The sequence below is a fragment of the Schistocerca serialis genome, chromosome 2, assembly GCF_023864345.2.
Source record: "Schistocerca serialis cubense isolate TAMUIC-IGC-003099 chromosome 2, iqSchSeri2.2, whole genome shotgun sequence".
Lineage (NCBI taxonomy): Eukaryota > Metazoa > Arthropoda > Insecta > Orthoptera > Acrididae > Schistocerca > Schistocerca serialis.
Genome location: NC_064639.1, coordinates 219,680,595 through 219,699,164, shown reverse-complemented (window position 1 = coordinate 219,699,164; position 18,570 = coordinate 219,680,595).

Below are 18,570 nucleotides of genomic sequence, written 5' to 3'. Positions count from 1 at the left end.
ATTAACTAAGAAATGTAGTTGTTCGTAGCAATGTTTCTAAATTATGTTATATCTGTATTAATTTTTAAATCTGGTTAAGTCATCAAATTATAAGCTGCACGCTGAAATGTAATAAAATTAAATTATAGACATTAAATCCTGTGTTATGGGCTGTTAATTTAAAAAAAAACTGCTCTAAAATGCAGTTTTTTTAGGTTTATCATGACAAAATTTCCCCAAGCAGCGCTTGCCCACCACATTCATCCTAGCAGGCCGCAAATCGTGCTCCTAAATAGTTTCGTCCTTCTTTGTTTTATTTCAGTCCATACTTTGTGTTCAGTATTTTACCCCCGACACCTTCAGAATTTGAAAGAGAGTATTCCAGTCAACATTGTCAAAAGCTTTCTCTAAGTCTACAAATGGTAGAAACGTAGGTTTGCCTTTCCTTAATCTTTCTTCTAAGATAAGTCGTAAGGTCAGTATTGCCTCACGTGTTCCAACATTTCTACGGAATCCAAACTGATCATCCCCGAGGTCGACTTCCACCAGTTTTTCCATTCGTCTGTAAAGAATTCGCGTTAGTATTTTGCAGCTGTGACTTATTAAACTGATAGTTCGGTAATTTTCACATCTGTGAACACCTGCTTTCTTTGTAATTGGAATTGTTATATTCTTCTTGAAGTCTGAGGGTATGTCGCCTGTCTCATACATCTTGTTCACCAGACGGTAGAGTTTTGTCATGACTGGCTCGCCCAAGGTCGTCAGTAGTTCTAATGGAATGTTGTCTGCTCCCGGGGCCTAGTTTCGACTCAGGTCTTTCTGTGCTCTGTCAAACTCTTCACGCAGTATCGTATCTCCCATTTCATCTTCATCTACATCCTCTTCCATTTCCATAATATTGTCCTCAAGTACATCGCCCTTGTATAGACCCTCTATATACTCCTTCCACCTTTCTGCTTTCCCCTCTTTGTTTAGAACTGGGTTTCCATCTGAGCTCTTGATATTCATACAAGTGGTTCTCTTCTCTCCAAAGGTCTCTTTAATTTTCCTGTAGGCAGTATCTATCTTACCTCTAGTGAGATAAGCCTCTACATCCTTACATTTGTCCTCTAGCCATCCCTGCTTAGCCATTTTGCACTTCCTGTCGATCTCATTTTTGAGACGTTTGTATTCCTTTTTGCCTGCTTCATTTGCTGCATTTTTATATTTTCTCCTTTCATCAATTAAATCCAATATTTCTTCTGTTACCCAGGGATTTCTACCAGCCCTCGTCTTTTTACCTACTTGATCGTCTGCTGCCTTCACTATTTCATCCCTCAAAGCTACCCATTCTTCTTCTACCGTATTTCTTTCCCCCATTCCTGTCAATTGTTCCAGACAATTATTACTAACAATTAAAACTATATTCCACCTTAACAACTTACTCTTTTCCGAAACGCTTTTCTTGATTTTGGCACCCTGCACTTTGTATCCTCTCTGCTTCGGCCAACATATTATTTTGAATCCCAAATAGCAAAAGTCATCGATTACTTCTCGTGTCCCACTTCATAATATATTTCTATCACCATCGCCTAAATTGTTTCGACTACATTCCATTAACTTTGTTTCAGCTTTGTTCATATTAATCTTATGACCTATTTTCATGACACTGTCCTCCGAAAGTATCACAGTTTCCTCAAAAAAGTGACAAGTTTTTGTTTCTTCTGCCTGAACTTTATTCTCTTTGCAAATTCCTCCTTTCATGCTTGCTCAATGTACACATCGACTAACATCGGAGATAGGTTGCACCCCTATCTCACTCCGTTCTCAGCCACTGCTGCCTTTGATGTCTTTAGACTCTTACGACTACAATCTGGTTTCTGTAGAAGACGTAAATAAACTTTCACTTCCTGTATTTTGGCCCTGCTACCTTCAAATTTTCATGGATGTATTCCAGTAACATCGTCAAAACACTTCTCTAAATTTTCAAATCCTACAATTAAAGATTCGGTTTTCTGTAATCTTCTAAGACTAGCGGGAGAATCAGTATGGCCTAGCTGAATCCGAACTGATATTCTCCAGCGTACGCGTCCAGGAATTTTGCAACCATGATTAACTAACTTATAATACGATAGTATTCATCATAGTTTAAGAAGAACAGTGAGGTTCATACCTACAACACTGAAGGAATAAATTACCTTTATTACACATTTTTAAGGCTGTCAGTGGCTCAGAACGCAAAAGTCTTTGGTAATCTGCCCAGTAAGGTAAAATTTCTGACAGGTGGCAAAGAAAATTTTAAGTCTATCCCAGAATCATTTCTCCTGCCCAACGCCTTCTGTTCCATGGACCAATTTCTGTTGAAAAACTGGTAGTTCGTATAAAAAAACCAAAGTGTTAACTGTAATTACATGAATACGACTAAAAATATGTTCATTAATGTTAAAAAATGGTTCAAATGGCTCTGAGCACTATGCGACTTAACTTCTGAGGTCATCAGTCGCCTAGAACTTAGAACTAATTAAACCTAACTAACCTAAGGGCATCACACACATCCATGCCCGAGGCAGGATTCGAACCTGTGACCGTAGCGGTCGCTCGGTTCCAGACTGTAGCGCCTGGAACCGCACGGTCACTGCGGCCGGCTAATGTTAAAACTAATCATGTATACATCTCCTGTAAACTGATTTGTTACACATCATTTATATAGAAGAACCTACCAACTGATGTACGGAACATGTAAATAATTATCAGCACAAGTTGCCTTTGGAACAGGAATTATTATATTATTCTTCAAGTTTGTATTTCGCCTGTCTGGTATATCTCCCATAGAAAGCGGAATAGTTTTATCGCGTTACCAGTAATATTACATGTGCGACACTCAAAAGCTGTCCTCTGAAATCATATGTGAAAACAGCATATAATGCTTCACATGCACAATGCAGATTTTGAGTAAACAAAACACGAGACGCTAAAATGGCGTAGGTTGTCAGAAACTCACTGTGGATGGTGTGAGAATTTTAATGTGTAGCAAATAAAGTTGGGAAAACTGTACCGCCCTCTTTGTTCACTCTTTGAACGCATACTGGACTTTGAACTGCGACCCAGTGTGTAAATGTGGCACACAGGCATCGACTAAAATGGCATCCAATTTTGAAAAGTGCTGGCGAAAGCATTAACGAGCCAAAGATAAATGTGGAGCGATAAGCATTTCAGCTTGGAGAAGGGTAATGACATTAAGGGCGTGCGCCGAACAATACCGATAATGACCAGGCGCTGGACGGCCGCCGAGAGCTGATTACATCTCGCCGCGAAATGAAATGAAATGCGTCCCTCTATGGGTCTGATGGGATTTTCCTTCGTAAACAACACTGACGTAGACGTATGCCAGTGCGGCCTGCTACTGGCACGTATTTTTATGCGAAGCTGAGCCGCTGTATAAGCTGAATAACGATTAAGAGACCCTATAGCGCTCATAGTCAAACCAGTACAGTGCTCTTGTGACAAATATACAGCGTGTTTCTAAAATGACTTTGCAACACTGAAAATTCGTGCGGATTTTTTCATATAACTCGCAGACCTGGTTTTGGTGTCATAATTTGCAAATCAGTACGTTAAATTTTTAAATCATAGATAAACAAGCTGAATATGACTTCCATACCATTGATCCTCTATCATCTCATCAAAATTCCTATCCCTCCATCACAAACAAGATTTCAATAACCCCATTGTTCCTACACTGAACACGAATCCTGTTATGTCGCTGCGCCTATAGCAGAACACGGACTTGTACACACTCCATATCATATCCTAACACAACTTAAACCGACTCACTCTTCTCCCACATATAAGTATCTCTAACCTAGCTACCCCACTCTACATCAGGGCTCCCATTCCCTCTCCATTTCCGTCCTTCCGCACCCATTCTCCTCCTCATACTAAGGCCCTAACCACACACCAAACTCCTCCTTACTTCCTGTCATCCCATTGTGCGTTCCAACACTTGTCTTCCTTTTCTTTGATACTGCTCAATAGACAACTATATTTACACCCACACCCCTCATCCCTACAGAACACCATATTCCCTCCCCAAAACCTTTTTATTCCAATTTCAGAGCCTTTTATTTTTAGTGACCGTACAGCGTTCATTCTGAAAAGGCCGATACCTTTTCTGCAACGCTTTTTAAATGTTTATTTTTGTTCTTTGTCTTTTAGCCTTTAATCTTAAGAGCGAAGACAATCAACAGTTACATGTTACGTGAACACCGGAAAAATTCATCTTTTTATATATTTAAAAACCATTCATGAAAATTGTCGCCTTTTTACCCTCATTTGCTCCGTTGTTTGTCCAAAGAGCGGGATGTTGTACCAATGGCAGTCCACCATCAGTCCTTATGGAGCGAGTGGGATCAAGTAAAAATGGTTCAAATGGCTCTGAGCACTATGGGACTTAACATCTGAGGTCATCACTCCCCTAGAACTTAGAACCACTTAAACCTAACTAACCTAAGGACATCACACACATCTATGCCCGGGGCAGGATTCGAACCTGAGACCGTAGTGGTCGCGCGGTTCCAGACTGCAGCGCCTAGAACCGCTCGGCCACTCCGGCCGGCTGGGATTAAGTAACAACAAAGGAAAAAATGTGACTTGCATTGGCTACATGGCACAAATCCTATCTTAAGTCGACTTCTTGCTAAACTCGCTGCACCATGTCAGACGATTTTTTTTTTTTTTTTTCCGTCTAGACGTACAAGGGTCGAGCAAAAATATGGAAACACCGTGAGGAATGCATACCTAAACGCAAACGACACCCAAGCCTGCAGGTTGCTATCTTGTATTTGACAACAAAAGGCACCCGTGCACTGCCCTCAACACGTTCCAAATGGCGCTCGTGATCACAACGGTTTTTCTGTGAAGTTGTGAGTTCATTATGTCGGAGCTAAGTGAATTCGAACGTGGGCAAACTGTTGGTTTCGTATGGTGGGTGCTTCCGTAACGAAGATAGTCGAAGTGTTTGGTGTTTTAAGAGGCACCGTACTAAAGATTTATTCTGTATAAAGAGAAAGCATAAAAACATTACACTATAAGTCAAATCATGGACAAAATTGAGTATTGAGTGATCGTGACGGACAGTAACTGAAGAGCACTGTGATGAAAAATAAGACGACGACAGATGCAAACGCCACTGCAGAAATGAATGTCACACTCGCGAATGTTGTCAGCACCGAAACAACACGATGGGAGCTTCATACGTAAGGAATTGCAGGCTGAACGGAATTCCGAAAGCAGTCATCAGTAACACGCATGCCCGTGACGGAAAACGTGGTGCCGAAGCCATAAGACCCTGACTATGGAGCAATGGAAGAAAGTTATTTGTTCGAGTCAGTCTTGTTTCACACTGTACCAACCTTTTGACCGAGTACGCCCCAAGAGTGAAACATATCGGGGGTTCGGTCTTGGTGTGGGCAGCCATACCGCGGTACTGCATGGACACCATGGGTACTCCACCAGTTCGCATTACTGCCAAGAACTATGTGACTATTCTGGATGATCAGGTCCATTCCATGGTACAGTGTCCGCTCCCCTACGATTATGGTGCCTTCCAAGACGACAGAGCCACTGTTCACACAATTCGCATCGTCTAGGATTGGTTTTGCGACTACGAGGATGAATTGTCTTTTTTATCTGGCTACCTGGCTACCACTGTCAGAGACAGCAAAGGACCTTGAAGAGCAGTTGAACGGAATGGACAGTCTTGAAAAGAGGATATAAGATGAACATCAACAAAAGCAAAACGAGGATAATGGAATGTAGTCGAGTTAGCTCGGGTGATACTGAGGGAGTTAGATCGGGAAATGAGACGCATAAAGTAGTAAAGGAGTTTTTCTAATTGGGGAGCAAAATAACTGATGATGGTCGAAGTAGAGAGGATATAAAATGTAGACTAGCAATGGCAAGGAAAGCGTTTCTGAAGAAGAGAAATTTGTTAACATCGAATATAGATTAATATGTCAGGAAGTCGTTTCTGAAAGTATTTGTATAGAGTGTAGCCATGTATGGAAGTGAAACATGGACGATAAATAGTTTAGAGAAGAAGAGAATATATGCTTTCGAAATGTAGTGCTAGAGAAGAATGCTGAAGATTAGATGGGTAGATCACATAACTAATGAGGAGGTATTGAAGGGAATTGGGGAGAAGAGGAGTTTGTGGCACAACTTGACAAGAAGAAGGGATTGGTTGGTAGGACGTGTTCTGAGGTATGAAGGGATCACAAATTTAGCATTGGAGGGCAGCATAGAGGGTAAAAATCGTAGAGGGAGACCAAGAGATGAATACACCATGGGTAGGACGTGTTCTGAGGTATGAAGGGATCACAAATTTAGCATTGGAGGGCAGCATAGAGGGTAAAAATCGTAGAGGGAGACCAAGAGATGAATACACTAAGCAGATTCAGAAGGATGTAGGGTGCAGTACGTACTGGGAGATGAAGCAGCTTGCACAGGATAGAGTAGCATGGAGAGCTGCATCAAACCAGTCTCAGGACTGAAGACCACAACAACAACAACCACCACTGTCAACAAAATGCTATTGGGCCAGAGAGAGAGAGAGAGAGAAGGGTGCGTGATTGCTACGCATCTCCATCGTCGTTAGCAAACGTGCCCTATTTTGCAGGAAGAACGATAGAAGATTCGCTTGAAACGCTACAGGATCTGTAATTATTCGTTCTGCGACGGTTGAAAGCTGTTTTGAATGCCAAAGTGTTTCCTACAACGTATTACGCATGGTAAAGTGTTATGTTCATGGAATTTCTGTATTTTTATCCAACCCCTATACATTTTTGCTAAGAGTACTGCTGACGAAGCCGGTAAATGTGGTGAAAACATGATACACTCCTGGAAATTGAAATAAGAACAATGTGAATTCATTGTCCCAGGAAGGGGAAACTTTATTGACACATTCCTGGGGTCAGATACATCACATGATCACACTGACAGAACCACAGGCACATAGACACAGGCAACAGAGCATGCACAATGTCGGCACTAGTACAGTGTATATCCACCTTTCGCAGCAATGCAGGCTGCTATTCTCCCATGGAGACGATCGTAGAGATGCTGGATGTAGTCCTGTGGAACGGCTTGCCATGCCATTTCCACCTGGCGCCTCAGTTGGACCAGCGTTCGTGCTGGACGTGCAGACCGCGTGAGACGACGCTTCATCCAGTCCCAAACATGCTCAATGGGGGACAGATCCGGAGATCTTGCTGGCCAGGGTAGTTGACTTACACCTTCTAGAGCACGTTGGGTGGCACGGGATACATGCGGACGTGCATTGTCCTGTTGGAACAGCAAGTTCCCTTGCCGGTCTAGGAATGGTAGAACGATGGGTTCGATGACGGTTTGGATGTACCGTGCACTATTCAGTGTCCCCTCGACGATCACCAGTGGTGTACGGCCAGTGTAGGAGATCGCTCCCCACACCATGATGCCGGGTGTTGGCCCTGTGTGCCTCGGTCGTATGCAGTCCTGATTGTGGCGCTCACCTGCACGGCGCCAAACACGCATACGACCATCATTGGCACCAAGGCAGAAGCGACTCTCATCGCTGAAGACGACACGTCTCCATTCGTCCCTCCATTCACGCCTGTCGCGACACCACTGGAGGCGGGCTGCACGATGTTGGGGCGCGAGCGGAAGACGGCCTAACGGTGTGCGGGACCGTAGTCCAGCTTCATGGAGACGGTTGCGAATGGTCCTCGCCGATACCCCAGGAGCAACAGTGTCCCTAATTTGCTGGGAAGTGGCGGTGCGGTCCCCTACGGCACTGCGTAGGATCCTACGGTCTTGGCGTGCATCTGTGCGTCGCTGCGGTCCGGTCCCAGGTCGACGGGCACGTGCACCTTCCGCCGACCACTCGCGACAACATCGATGTACTGTGGAGACCTCACGCCCCACGTGTTGAGCAATTCGGCGGTACGTCCACCCGGCCTCCCGCATGCCCACTATACGCCCTCGCTCAAAGTCCGTCAACTGCACATACGGTTCACGTCCACGCTGTCGCGGCATGCTACCAGTGTTAAAGACTGCGATGGAGCTCCGTATGCCACGGCAAACTGGCTGACACTGACGGCGGCGGTGCACAAATGCTGCGCAGCTAGCGCCATTCGACGGCCAACACCGCGGTTCCTGGTGTGTCCGCTGTGCCGTGCGTGTGATCATTGCTTGTACAGCCCTCTCGCAGTGTCCGGAGCAAGTATGGTGGGTCTGACACACCGGTGTCAATGTGTTCTTTTTTCCATTTCCAGGAGTGTATTTGCCTGAATGAGCACAAGAAAAAAAAAATACGGTAAACGTAGGGGCGATGCTATCGGTACATCTCGACCAGTGCAGTTACACAAAAAGCGGTTTTCGAGGACGTCAGTGAGGTAATACGTCGGCGCGCTAACTTGCATGAAGCGTGCGCTGCGTCTTTGTTCAACCTCTTCAATGAGCAGTATTAAAAAGCTTCCCAACATATCAATCGACACTATTCATTTGATTGCTTTCTCCGGGAAAACGAAAAGGCCGTAAGGACTACTCTCGTTCATTGCACAAAAGAAATTACTTTTGGGCTATCGGGCCCATGTTCCAAGGATACAATTATGAGAAGAAACTAATCATCGTTTAGTGACTACTCTCTCAGAATTCAACTAGGTGAAACAGAATTACGGTATGTTACACGGTTCCAGAAATACACTGCCAGATAAAGAACATGAAGCACCCAGAAGCGTGAGGGAAAACGAAATGAAACATCTTAGGATGAAAGGTTGTGAGATGTTATTTCATTGGTTACAAAATCGAGTCAAATTTTTAAAGAGTTTACCAACCAAGCCCACCTTCCTGCATGCCTTTACATCCCCTCTGGCCTAGATGTATGCTCTTTTCCGATTGTAAAAGGCGTTGTGTCCTCTCTTGAGGCATTACCAGCGCCGTCCGCAGTACGACAGAATTGGAGTCCGAGCTCGTTCCACTATTGGCGAGATGTCTGGAGACCTTGATGACCACGGAAGTACATCACATCAGATCACGCAATCAGATCATAGAGATATGTCCCACTTTTGGACATGCATAGTCGTTGTTCAGTCTCCTGGAAAACCTTCTAAAAACCGTAGTAAAATGTTACAATAACCACAAGTAAACTTTGTCAATAACTAATAAAACCATGCGTGTTTATGTGTGTAAGTGAGCTACAAATGATAAAATATTATTTTGGAACGGGTAAACTCTCCATCTTTACTGGTTTCAACATAAAAATATTAGTAATAAATATAGTACTATATAGCAAACACTAAGAATAACGAAGTCTATGAGTACATCAAATCATAAAACTTCTATATAATTGTGGGACAAAGACTTGGATGAATAAAATGATCACTCTCGTGTCAGTCCTCGAGCGGGCTAGACGCTTTTGTACGAGGGTGCTTCTGAACGCACGATTTTGTGAATTTTACGTACGTTTTTTCAGAATATATGTATAAAGAGTGTTTGTCCTTGTAATTTCATTTTATGCCTCTCGCTCCATTTGAATATGATTAGGTGGAAATAATTAATTATCGCTAGAATTCGAGTTTTATCATTGGCCATCTGCCATTCTTTTGTCGTAGTGGCGCACTGGCAGCCATTACGTGAAATGCAATTAATCACGTGGTTTCCGGCCTTCATCCACAAGATAACAGGAAAAAATCTTCAAATGCTTTTGCTATCAGGAAAAAAATATTTTTTGCAGAAAAGTTTTCATTAAACATACACGACGAACGCGAAAATAATAATACGAGACTCTAGCTTGCTCAGGAATAAATCAATGACTGGTAAAAAAATCTAGTTTTCAATGCCGTAGATATTATTCACAGCATAATTAACAGTACAAAAGGTCAGTGTTTAACAAGGATTTACGTAATATTGAAAATAATAGTGCAGCTACGTAGGTGATTATATCATGTATCTGTCTGCAACCGTATTTAATTATCGGGTATTTTTGAGCTAGTCGTGTGTGTTGACAACATAAGTAAATTGTTACAACCCAGCCTAGTACCTTTGCTCAGAATTATTTTCTTACGTAGCAACACTGATGATTGCTAGGGGACATTTTAGCTGCTACTAAAAGTGTGCGAAATATACGTGATGTCACGACTTATAAATATTTTCATCTATGATTCCAGACGTACACTACTGGCCATTAAAATTGCTACACCAAGAAGAAATGCAGATGATAAAAGGCTGTCCTTGGACAAATATACATTATACTAGAACTGACATGTGATTACATTATCACGCAATTGAGTTGCATAGATCCCGAAAAATCAGTACCCCGAACAACCACCTCTGGCCGTAATAACGCCCTTGATACGCCTGGGCATTGAGTCAAACAGAGCTTGAATTGCGTGTACAGGTACAGCTGCCCATGCAGCTTCAACACGATACCACAGTTCATCAAGAGTAGTCACTGGCGTATTGTGACGAGCCAGTTGCTCGGCCACCATTGAACAGACGTTTCCAGTTGGTGATAGATCTGGAGAATGTGCTGACTAGAGCAGCAGTCGAACATTTTCTCTTTCCAGAAATGCCCGTACAGGACCTGCAACATGCGGTCGTGCATTATCCTGCTGAAATGTAGGGTTTCGCAGGGATCGAATGAAGGGTAGAGCCACGGTTCGTAACACATCTGAAATGTAACGTCCACTGTTCAAAGTGCCGTCAATGCGAACAAGAGGTGACCGAGACGTGTAACCAATGGCACCCCATACCATCACGCCGGGTGATACGCCAGTATGGCGATCACGAATACACGCTTCCAATGTGCGTTCACTGCTATGTCGCCAAGCAGTGATGCGACCATCATGATGCTGTAAACAGAACCTGGATTCATCCGAAAAAAATGACGTTTTGCCATTCTGGCACCCAGGTTCGTCGTTGAGTACACCATCGCAGGTGCTCGCGTCTGTGATTCATCGTCAAGGGTAACCGAGCTGATAGTCCATGCTACTGCAAACGTCGTCGAACTGTTCGTGCAGATGGTTGTTGTCTTGCAAACGCCCCCATCTGTTGATTCAGGGATCGAGACGTGGCTGCACGATCCGTTACAGGCATGCGGATAAGATCCCTATCATCTCGACTGCTAGTGATACGACGCCGTTGGGAGCCAGCACGGCGTTCCGTATTACCCTCCTGAACCCACCGATTCCATATTCTGCCTACAGTCATTGGATCTCGACCAACGGGAGCAGCAATGACGCGACGCGATAAACCGCAATTGATGTAGGCTACAATCCGACCTTTATCAAAGTCGGAAACGTGATGGTACGCATTCTCCTCCTTACACGAGGCATGACAACAACGTTTTACCAGGCAACGCCGGTCAACTACTGTTTGTGTATGAGAAATTCGTTGGAAACTTTCCTCATGTCAGCACGTTGTAGGTGTCGCCACGGGCTCCAGCCTTGTGTGAAAAGCTAATCATTTGTGTATCACAGCATCTTCTTCCAGTCGGTTAAATTTCGCGTCTGTAGCACGTCATCTTCATGGTGTAGCAATTTTATTGGCCAGTAGTGTAATAAACCAATATCTTTGACTAACAATAGACAGAGAGAGAGAAGGAGAGAGGGAGGGGGAGGGGGGGGGGGAGGAGGAGGAGACGATGTCTTCTTTTGAAAAATGGCAGCACGTTACTGTAGCACGGTCGGTGACAAGTAAAGATACGGGATGTGCGTGACGAACGAATGTGCAGTCAGAGTTTTCTCAGGCATTATCAACCGTGACTTTAAATCATAACCGATGACTCTCCACGCCATAACCCTACGAGTAACGCCGTTAGGCCTCTCCGAAACGGCTTATGAATGGGATCTCTTTCCAGAGCGCCTCCATACTTCCCGGCGATAGTCATCCGGGGCAGTGCCGAACTGCTATTAATCGCTGGCCACAGTGCGATGCCACTGATCGGCAGGCGATGCTCCGCACTCACGGCAGCAGCACAAACTGTAGACGCTTGTGTTGCATTGCTAACGGCTGCCTGAGCAAGGGACAGTACTTTCCCAGTCTGGCAGTTTGCAGTCTCCTACTGATGGTAAGAGACGATACAGAATGTTGCAAGTAGTCCATTACTTGTTCTTCGATGACACGCGAAGATGTGAAGGTCTTATGATGTGCTGGGAACAGAATACAACGATGCTACCCTCAGACTTCAAGAAGAATATAATAATTCCAATCCTAAAGAAAGCAGGTGTTGACAGATGTGAAAATTACCGAACTATCAGTTTAATAAGTCACAGCTGCAAAATACTAACGCGAATTCTATACAGACGAATGGGAAAACTAGTAGAAGCCGACCTCGGGGAAGATCAGTTTGGATTCCGTAGAAATGTTGGAACACGTGAGGCAATATTGTCCCTAGAACGTATCTTAGATAATAGGTTAAGGATAGGCAAACCAACGTCTCTATCATTTGTAGACTAAGAGAAAGTTTTTGACAATGTTGAATGGAATACTCTCTTTCGAAGCCTGAAGGTGGGAGGGGTAAAATACAGGGAGTGAAAGGCTATTTACAATTTGTACAGAAACCAGATCGCAGTTGTAAGAGTCGAGGGGCATGAAAGGGAAGCAGTGGTTGGGAAGGGAGTGAGACAGGGTTGTAGCCTCTCCCAGATGTTGTTCAGTCTGTATATTGAGCAAGCAGTAAAGGAAACAAAACAAACATTTGTAGTTGGTATTAAAATCCACGGTGAAGAAATAATAACTTTGAGGTTCGCCCATGACATTGTAATTCTGTCAGAGATAGCAAAGTACTTCGAAGAGCAGTTGAACGGAATGGATAGTGTATTGAAAGTAGGATATAATATGAACATCAACAAAAGCAAAACGAGGATAATGGGATGTAGTCGAATTAAGTCGGGTGATGCTGAGGGAATTAGATTAGGAAATGAGACGCTTAAAGTAGTAAATGAGTTTTGCTATTTGGGGAGCAAAATAACTGATGATGGTCGAAGTAGGGAGGATATAAAATTTAGACTGGCAATGGCAAGGAAAGCGTTTCTGGAGAAGAGAAATTTGTTAACATCGAGTATAGATTTAAGTGTCAGGAAGTCGTTTCTGAAAGTATTTGTATGGGGTGTAGCCATGTATGGAAGTGAGACATGGACGATAAATAGTTTGGACAAGAAGAGAATAGAAGCTTTCGAAATGTGGTGCTACAGAAGAATGCTGAAGATTAGATGGGTAGAGCACATAACTAATGAGGAAGTATTGAATAGGATTGGGGAGAAGAGGAGTTTGTGGCACAACTTGACCAGAAGAAGGGATCGGTTGGTAGGACATGTTCTGAGGCATCAAGGGATCACCAATTTAGTATTGGAGGGCAGCGTGGAGGGTAAAAATCGTCGAGGGAGACCAAGAGATGAATACACAAAGCAGATTCAGAAGGATGTAGGATGCAGTAGGTACTGGGAGATGAAGAAGCTTGCACAGGATAGAGTAGCATGGAGAGCTGCATCAAACCAGTCTCAGAACTGAAGACCACAACAACAACAACAACAACGTTGTGGTGGTCAGACATGGTCTACCGGAACCTTTACGACGATGATACCTGCCTTCACATTTTCACCCAGTTCAGCACCGGGCAACTGCCACATATGACTACCTCACGAACGTGGATGTTGCACTTTCGATCAGCCGCCCAAATGGGGACCCACGATGAAGGCCCCTTCAGACTTGTAAGGTGGTCAGGTAACTTTGATTTTTGTAAGTTATCGATGTGTACCTCAGAGAGAGAGAACAAGTTACGTTTCTGTTAAACAATATTTGGTCTCGTCGTAACACACTCTTCGCCTCTGCGCAGTCTGATACATTCTTAGTTGAAGTGTGGTAGGAGATGGACGTATTCAGTAGTGCTGTGTTGACTTGCGGTTGTATCCGTTAGATGAAGAAAGATTTGTTGTAAATGGCAGCAAGGATGAATATGATTTATATACTGAAAGCCGAAAACGAATATAAATTATGAATTTGTTTCCCGAAGTGAAGAAGTTTGAGGCAGAACTGCAGAACAGCGCAGCTAATTTCCTGGAATGATTATTGTCAGCAAGTTAACTATGTTCACTTGCTCAGAGCTGACAGAAAAGACCATTCCACTTCCTTGAATCGCGCATTAACTTATCAACTCATTAACCAGTTTGGTTTTTATAGAAATTCTCTGTTCCCATTGTACCCTTTTTAAACCACTGGTCACTTCGTTAAGAAAAGTACAACTCAGAGCAGTGTTAGGTATCAAGATCACACGAAGTTTTACTCTATTTTTGTGAATAATACTTCATTGTAAAATCGTTATCTTTGAATACCATTTCATAGGTAAATCCTCATCACTCTGTTCAAATGGTTTAAATGGCTCTGAGCACTATGGGACTTTTCAGGTCATCAGTCTACTAGACTTAGAACTGCCTAAACCTAACTAAACTAAGGACATCACACACATCCATGCCCGGAGTAGGATTCGAACCTGCGACCGTAGCAGCAGCGCGGTTCCGGACTGAAGCGCCTAGAACCGCTCGCCCACAGCGGCCGGCTCCCATCCCTCTGTTTAAAGAAGGTATATCACTAGGCATTACCACATTGCGCTATATGGTATGTAAGAGTTTTAATATCGTTTGAAAATGTTATTTAAAAAATAGGCCGACCGTTGTGGACGAGCGGTGCTAGGCTCTTCAGTCCGGAACCGCGCTGCTGCTACGGTCGCAGGTTCGAATCCAGCCTCGGGCATGGATGTGTGTGCTGTCCTTAGGTTAGTTAGGTTTAAGTAGTTCTAAGTTCTAGGGGACTGATGACCTCAGATGTTAAGTCCCATAGTGCTCAGTGCCACTTTTTTTTTAAAGAGATAGAAATCTAGCTTAGCCACTGTCTCATTTCTGTTTGCTGTTATGCTTTCAAGAGATCTGCAACAATTTTGTCAAGATGAGAGGCAAGTGGAAATTTTGATTAGGGCCAGATAATTGTTTTACTTCCGTTGCGTATATAATATAAAGACAGGCTGTTTTCAGACCAGTTACAGTTCAGTTCAAATTAGGTTCTGATTAGTCAAAGGTTAGCATACGACGTTAAGTTGGATAGCAGTTTGTGGGTATAGAGTTTTGGTCACCGTAGACTTTTTTAGAATAGGAGGTAAATTTGGGCTAAATTTCAGACAGAAACACATAATGGAGAACTTACAAACTGTTTCGCATCAGTAGCTGACATCTCCGTGTCCTTCACAGTCATCACTCAACGCCTGATGCTGTTCACGGACCTCATGTACCCTACAAGGGCTGGTAACAACACCTTCACAACCGCAGGTGGAAGCACAAGCGGCCAAAAACATTTCTGGCTAGAGCATAACCACTTATGGAGAGCTAAAATAGACTCACTGGTGACAACATCGGCAAGCATCTGCACATCAGCAATACTGACTTGATATGGCAGCAGATTACACAGCTTACCGGCCGTGGTGGCCGAGCGGTTCAAGGCGCTACAGCCTGGAACCGCGCTACCGCTACGGTCGCAGGTTCGAATCCTGCCCCTGGCATGGATGTGTGTGATGTCCTTAGGTTAGTTAGATATAAGTAGTTGTAAGTTCTAGGGGACTGATGACCTTAGAAGTTAAGTCCCATAGTGCTCAGAGCCATTTGAACCATAATCACCCACCCACCCTGTAGTTGCGACTTGGCGCCCAGTGACTATCACCTGTTCCCTAGGTTAAAAGAAAATTTGGCCAGAAAGCGATTCAGCTCCGACGACGAGGTGAAAGAAGAGGTTAATAACTTTCTGAACAGCATGGCGGCGAGCTGGTATGACATGGGTATACAAACTCTGCCACAGCGTCTACGAACATGCATCAACAGAAATGGTGATTATGTCGAAAAATAGCTAAATGTTCAAGCTGTAAACTGATTTAAACCATTGTAGAAATAAACAGGTCTCTGTACATATAGAAAAATAGGAGACCTTACTTTTGGGATTACCCTCGTACTACCGAAGCCTTTGGATTTCACCCCTGTGGACATCGTTAACTAAATACAGGACAGGAGTTCAGTCTCACTAGCTTTGCGGACGCAACCCACATCTCATGTATAATGTAACAGCTGACACGCTAGATTGCTAACCACTGCCTCCTTCCGATGTTTTTCTAACGAGAAATAATGAGAATAAAATGTTGACTCAGTATGTCGCAGGACGAAGTCATTTACGAGGGGACATCGAAAAGTTGCTAACACATTATAGGCAAATTGTAGGTGGAGGAGGGAGAAAAGAAAGTAAAGGGAAGGAATTATTGATGTTAGCTGTATTGGGACTTTATGCGGAATCAGTGGCGACGAGTGAAAATGTGTACTGGACCGGCATTCGAACCTGGGATCTCCTGTTTACTATACAATTGCGTTAGTCACTGCTCCACCCGGACACAGTATTTATCGAAACTGCGAGGACTATCTCAGCACGCATCTCGTCCGACCCACACTTCCACCGAGCACCATCTATCCACAGTCTCTGTCCATGTCCTCCTAGCTCCCTATTCAGAGATTCCCGCAGAAGGTCGGACGAGTTTGCGCACCCGTGCTGAAGAAAGTGGATTCGTTGCCCATCGAGGCGAATCAGGTATATGAATGCGTGGTGTCTGCTCTTTTCGAGACGTCCAAAAGAACAGAAAACACACATTCATATAACTTACACAAATCGTCTCACGCTAAGACCATTGCGAAACATTGTCAGAAGAGGATACATCTTCCGGGTTTCCTGCAGACACAGTTGTGCTCCGCCACGGTAACCTCGTGCATCACAATGTGGGAGTGAAATGTCGTGGCAATTGGAAACGGACACCAAAGCTGAAGTGCGCGGGACGGTACGATTCTTGTAGGCATAACGTCTAAATTGCACGGAGGTGTGCCGTTAAATGGTGACAGTAGCTCGACCGAATGCATTGTCTCGTCCAGCCACCATCCAGCAGTAGTGAAATGGTGCCAAAAATTTGACCAAAGCCGCACACACGTGGCTGATGCTCGTTGGGAACGACGCCCATCGACGTCGACTACAGACTATAACGTCCAGGAAATGGAGAAACTGGTTCGCAGCAATAACACTTTTTCCGACGATGAGCACGTTCACACGGCAGTTCTCGAATGACTCCGTGACCGAGTTGTGGATTTCTACCATCGTGGAACTGAGTGACTAGTAAGTATTCTGACTGTTCTTTACAGAGACTTGATAGCTATCTTGAAAAATATTGTTACTTATCTGAGCCACTTTAGAGTATAGGGTACCGTTCAATACAAGGACTTTGCCTGCCATAATAATGTGTTCAAAGTGGTTCAAATGGCTCTGAGCACTATGGGACTCAACTGCTGTGGTCATAAGTCCCCTAGAACTTAGAACTACTTAAACCTAACTAACCTAAGGACAGCACACAACACCCAGCCATCACGAGGCAGAGAAAATCCCTGACCCCGCCGGGAATCGAACCCGGGAACCCGGGCGTGGGAAGCGAGAACGCTACCGCACGACCACGAGATGCGGGCTAATAATGTGTAACACACTTTTCGACGTACTCTCGTAATTCTGTATATTGCTTTCAGACGCATATACAACTCCTGTCTTCCCTAAATCACTCCAGGCAAATGCCGGGATGGTTCCTCTGAAAGGGCACGGCTGACTTCCTTCCCAATCCTTCCCTAATCCGATGAGACCGATGACCACGCTGTCTGGTCTCCTTCCCCAAACCAACCAACCAACCAACAACTCCTGTCAAGTTGTTAGAGTATTTTACTACACCCATTACACGTAATACGAAGGATACCTGTTTTCGGTTTTAGTAGTGCGTAAGGATTTTTCGTCAAGAAATTGAGCCGAGATGTGAAGTAAACAGCAGCTTGTGCGTGACACACCGTCGACTGGAGAAGATTCTGGATTCGTCGAGCGGCAAAAATTTGTTGGAAAAAAGAAACATTAATGCCTGGCGAACGAATTTGTCGCGTATTCAGTTGTTGACATTTAGGTTGACTGGAAACGACAAACCATTAGCATCCGCTGCTTACGAAGCGCATCGGCTGCAGTCTGAACGGAATTAAAGCGATCTTGATTTTTCTAATATGGTTGCATTACTGCGCAATCATGATTTTTAGTATGTTACTTCCGTTAAATGATATTTAATCTCGGTTGTTGATTTATGATATTCATATACAATGTAGGACTAATAATCATCAAAGTCGGCGTAGCAGTTCGATATTCAATAAATCAGCGAGTGTCCTATAACCAGTTTTGGCGCGTTGTTTTTATTGAGTGGTTACCAGAGCTTCTCGGGATAAATAGTTCCTTGTCGTCGGTATAGTATGTATTTGTTTGGTCTACAAAAAAATGGTTCAAATGGCTCTGAGCACTATGGGACTTAACATCTATGGTCATCAGTCCCCTAGAACTCAGAACTACTTAAACCTAACTAACCTAAGGACATCACACAACACCCAGTCATCACGAGGCAGAGCAAATCCCTGACCCCGCCGGGAATCGAACCCGGGAGCCCGGGCGCGGGAAGCGAGAACGCTGCCGCACGACCACGAGATGCGG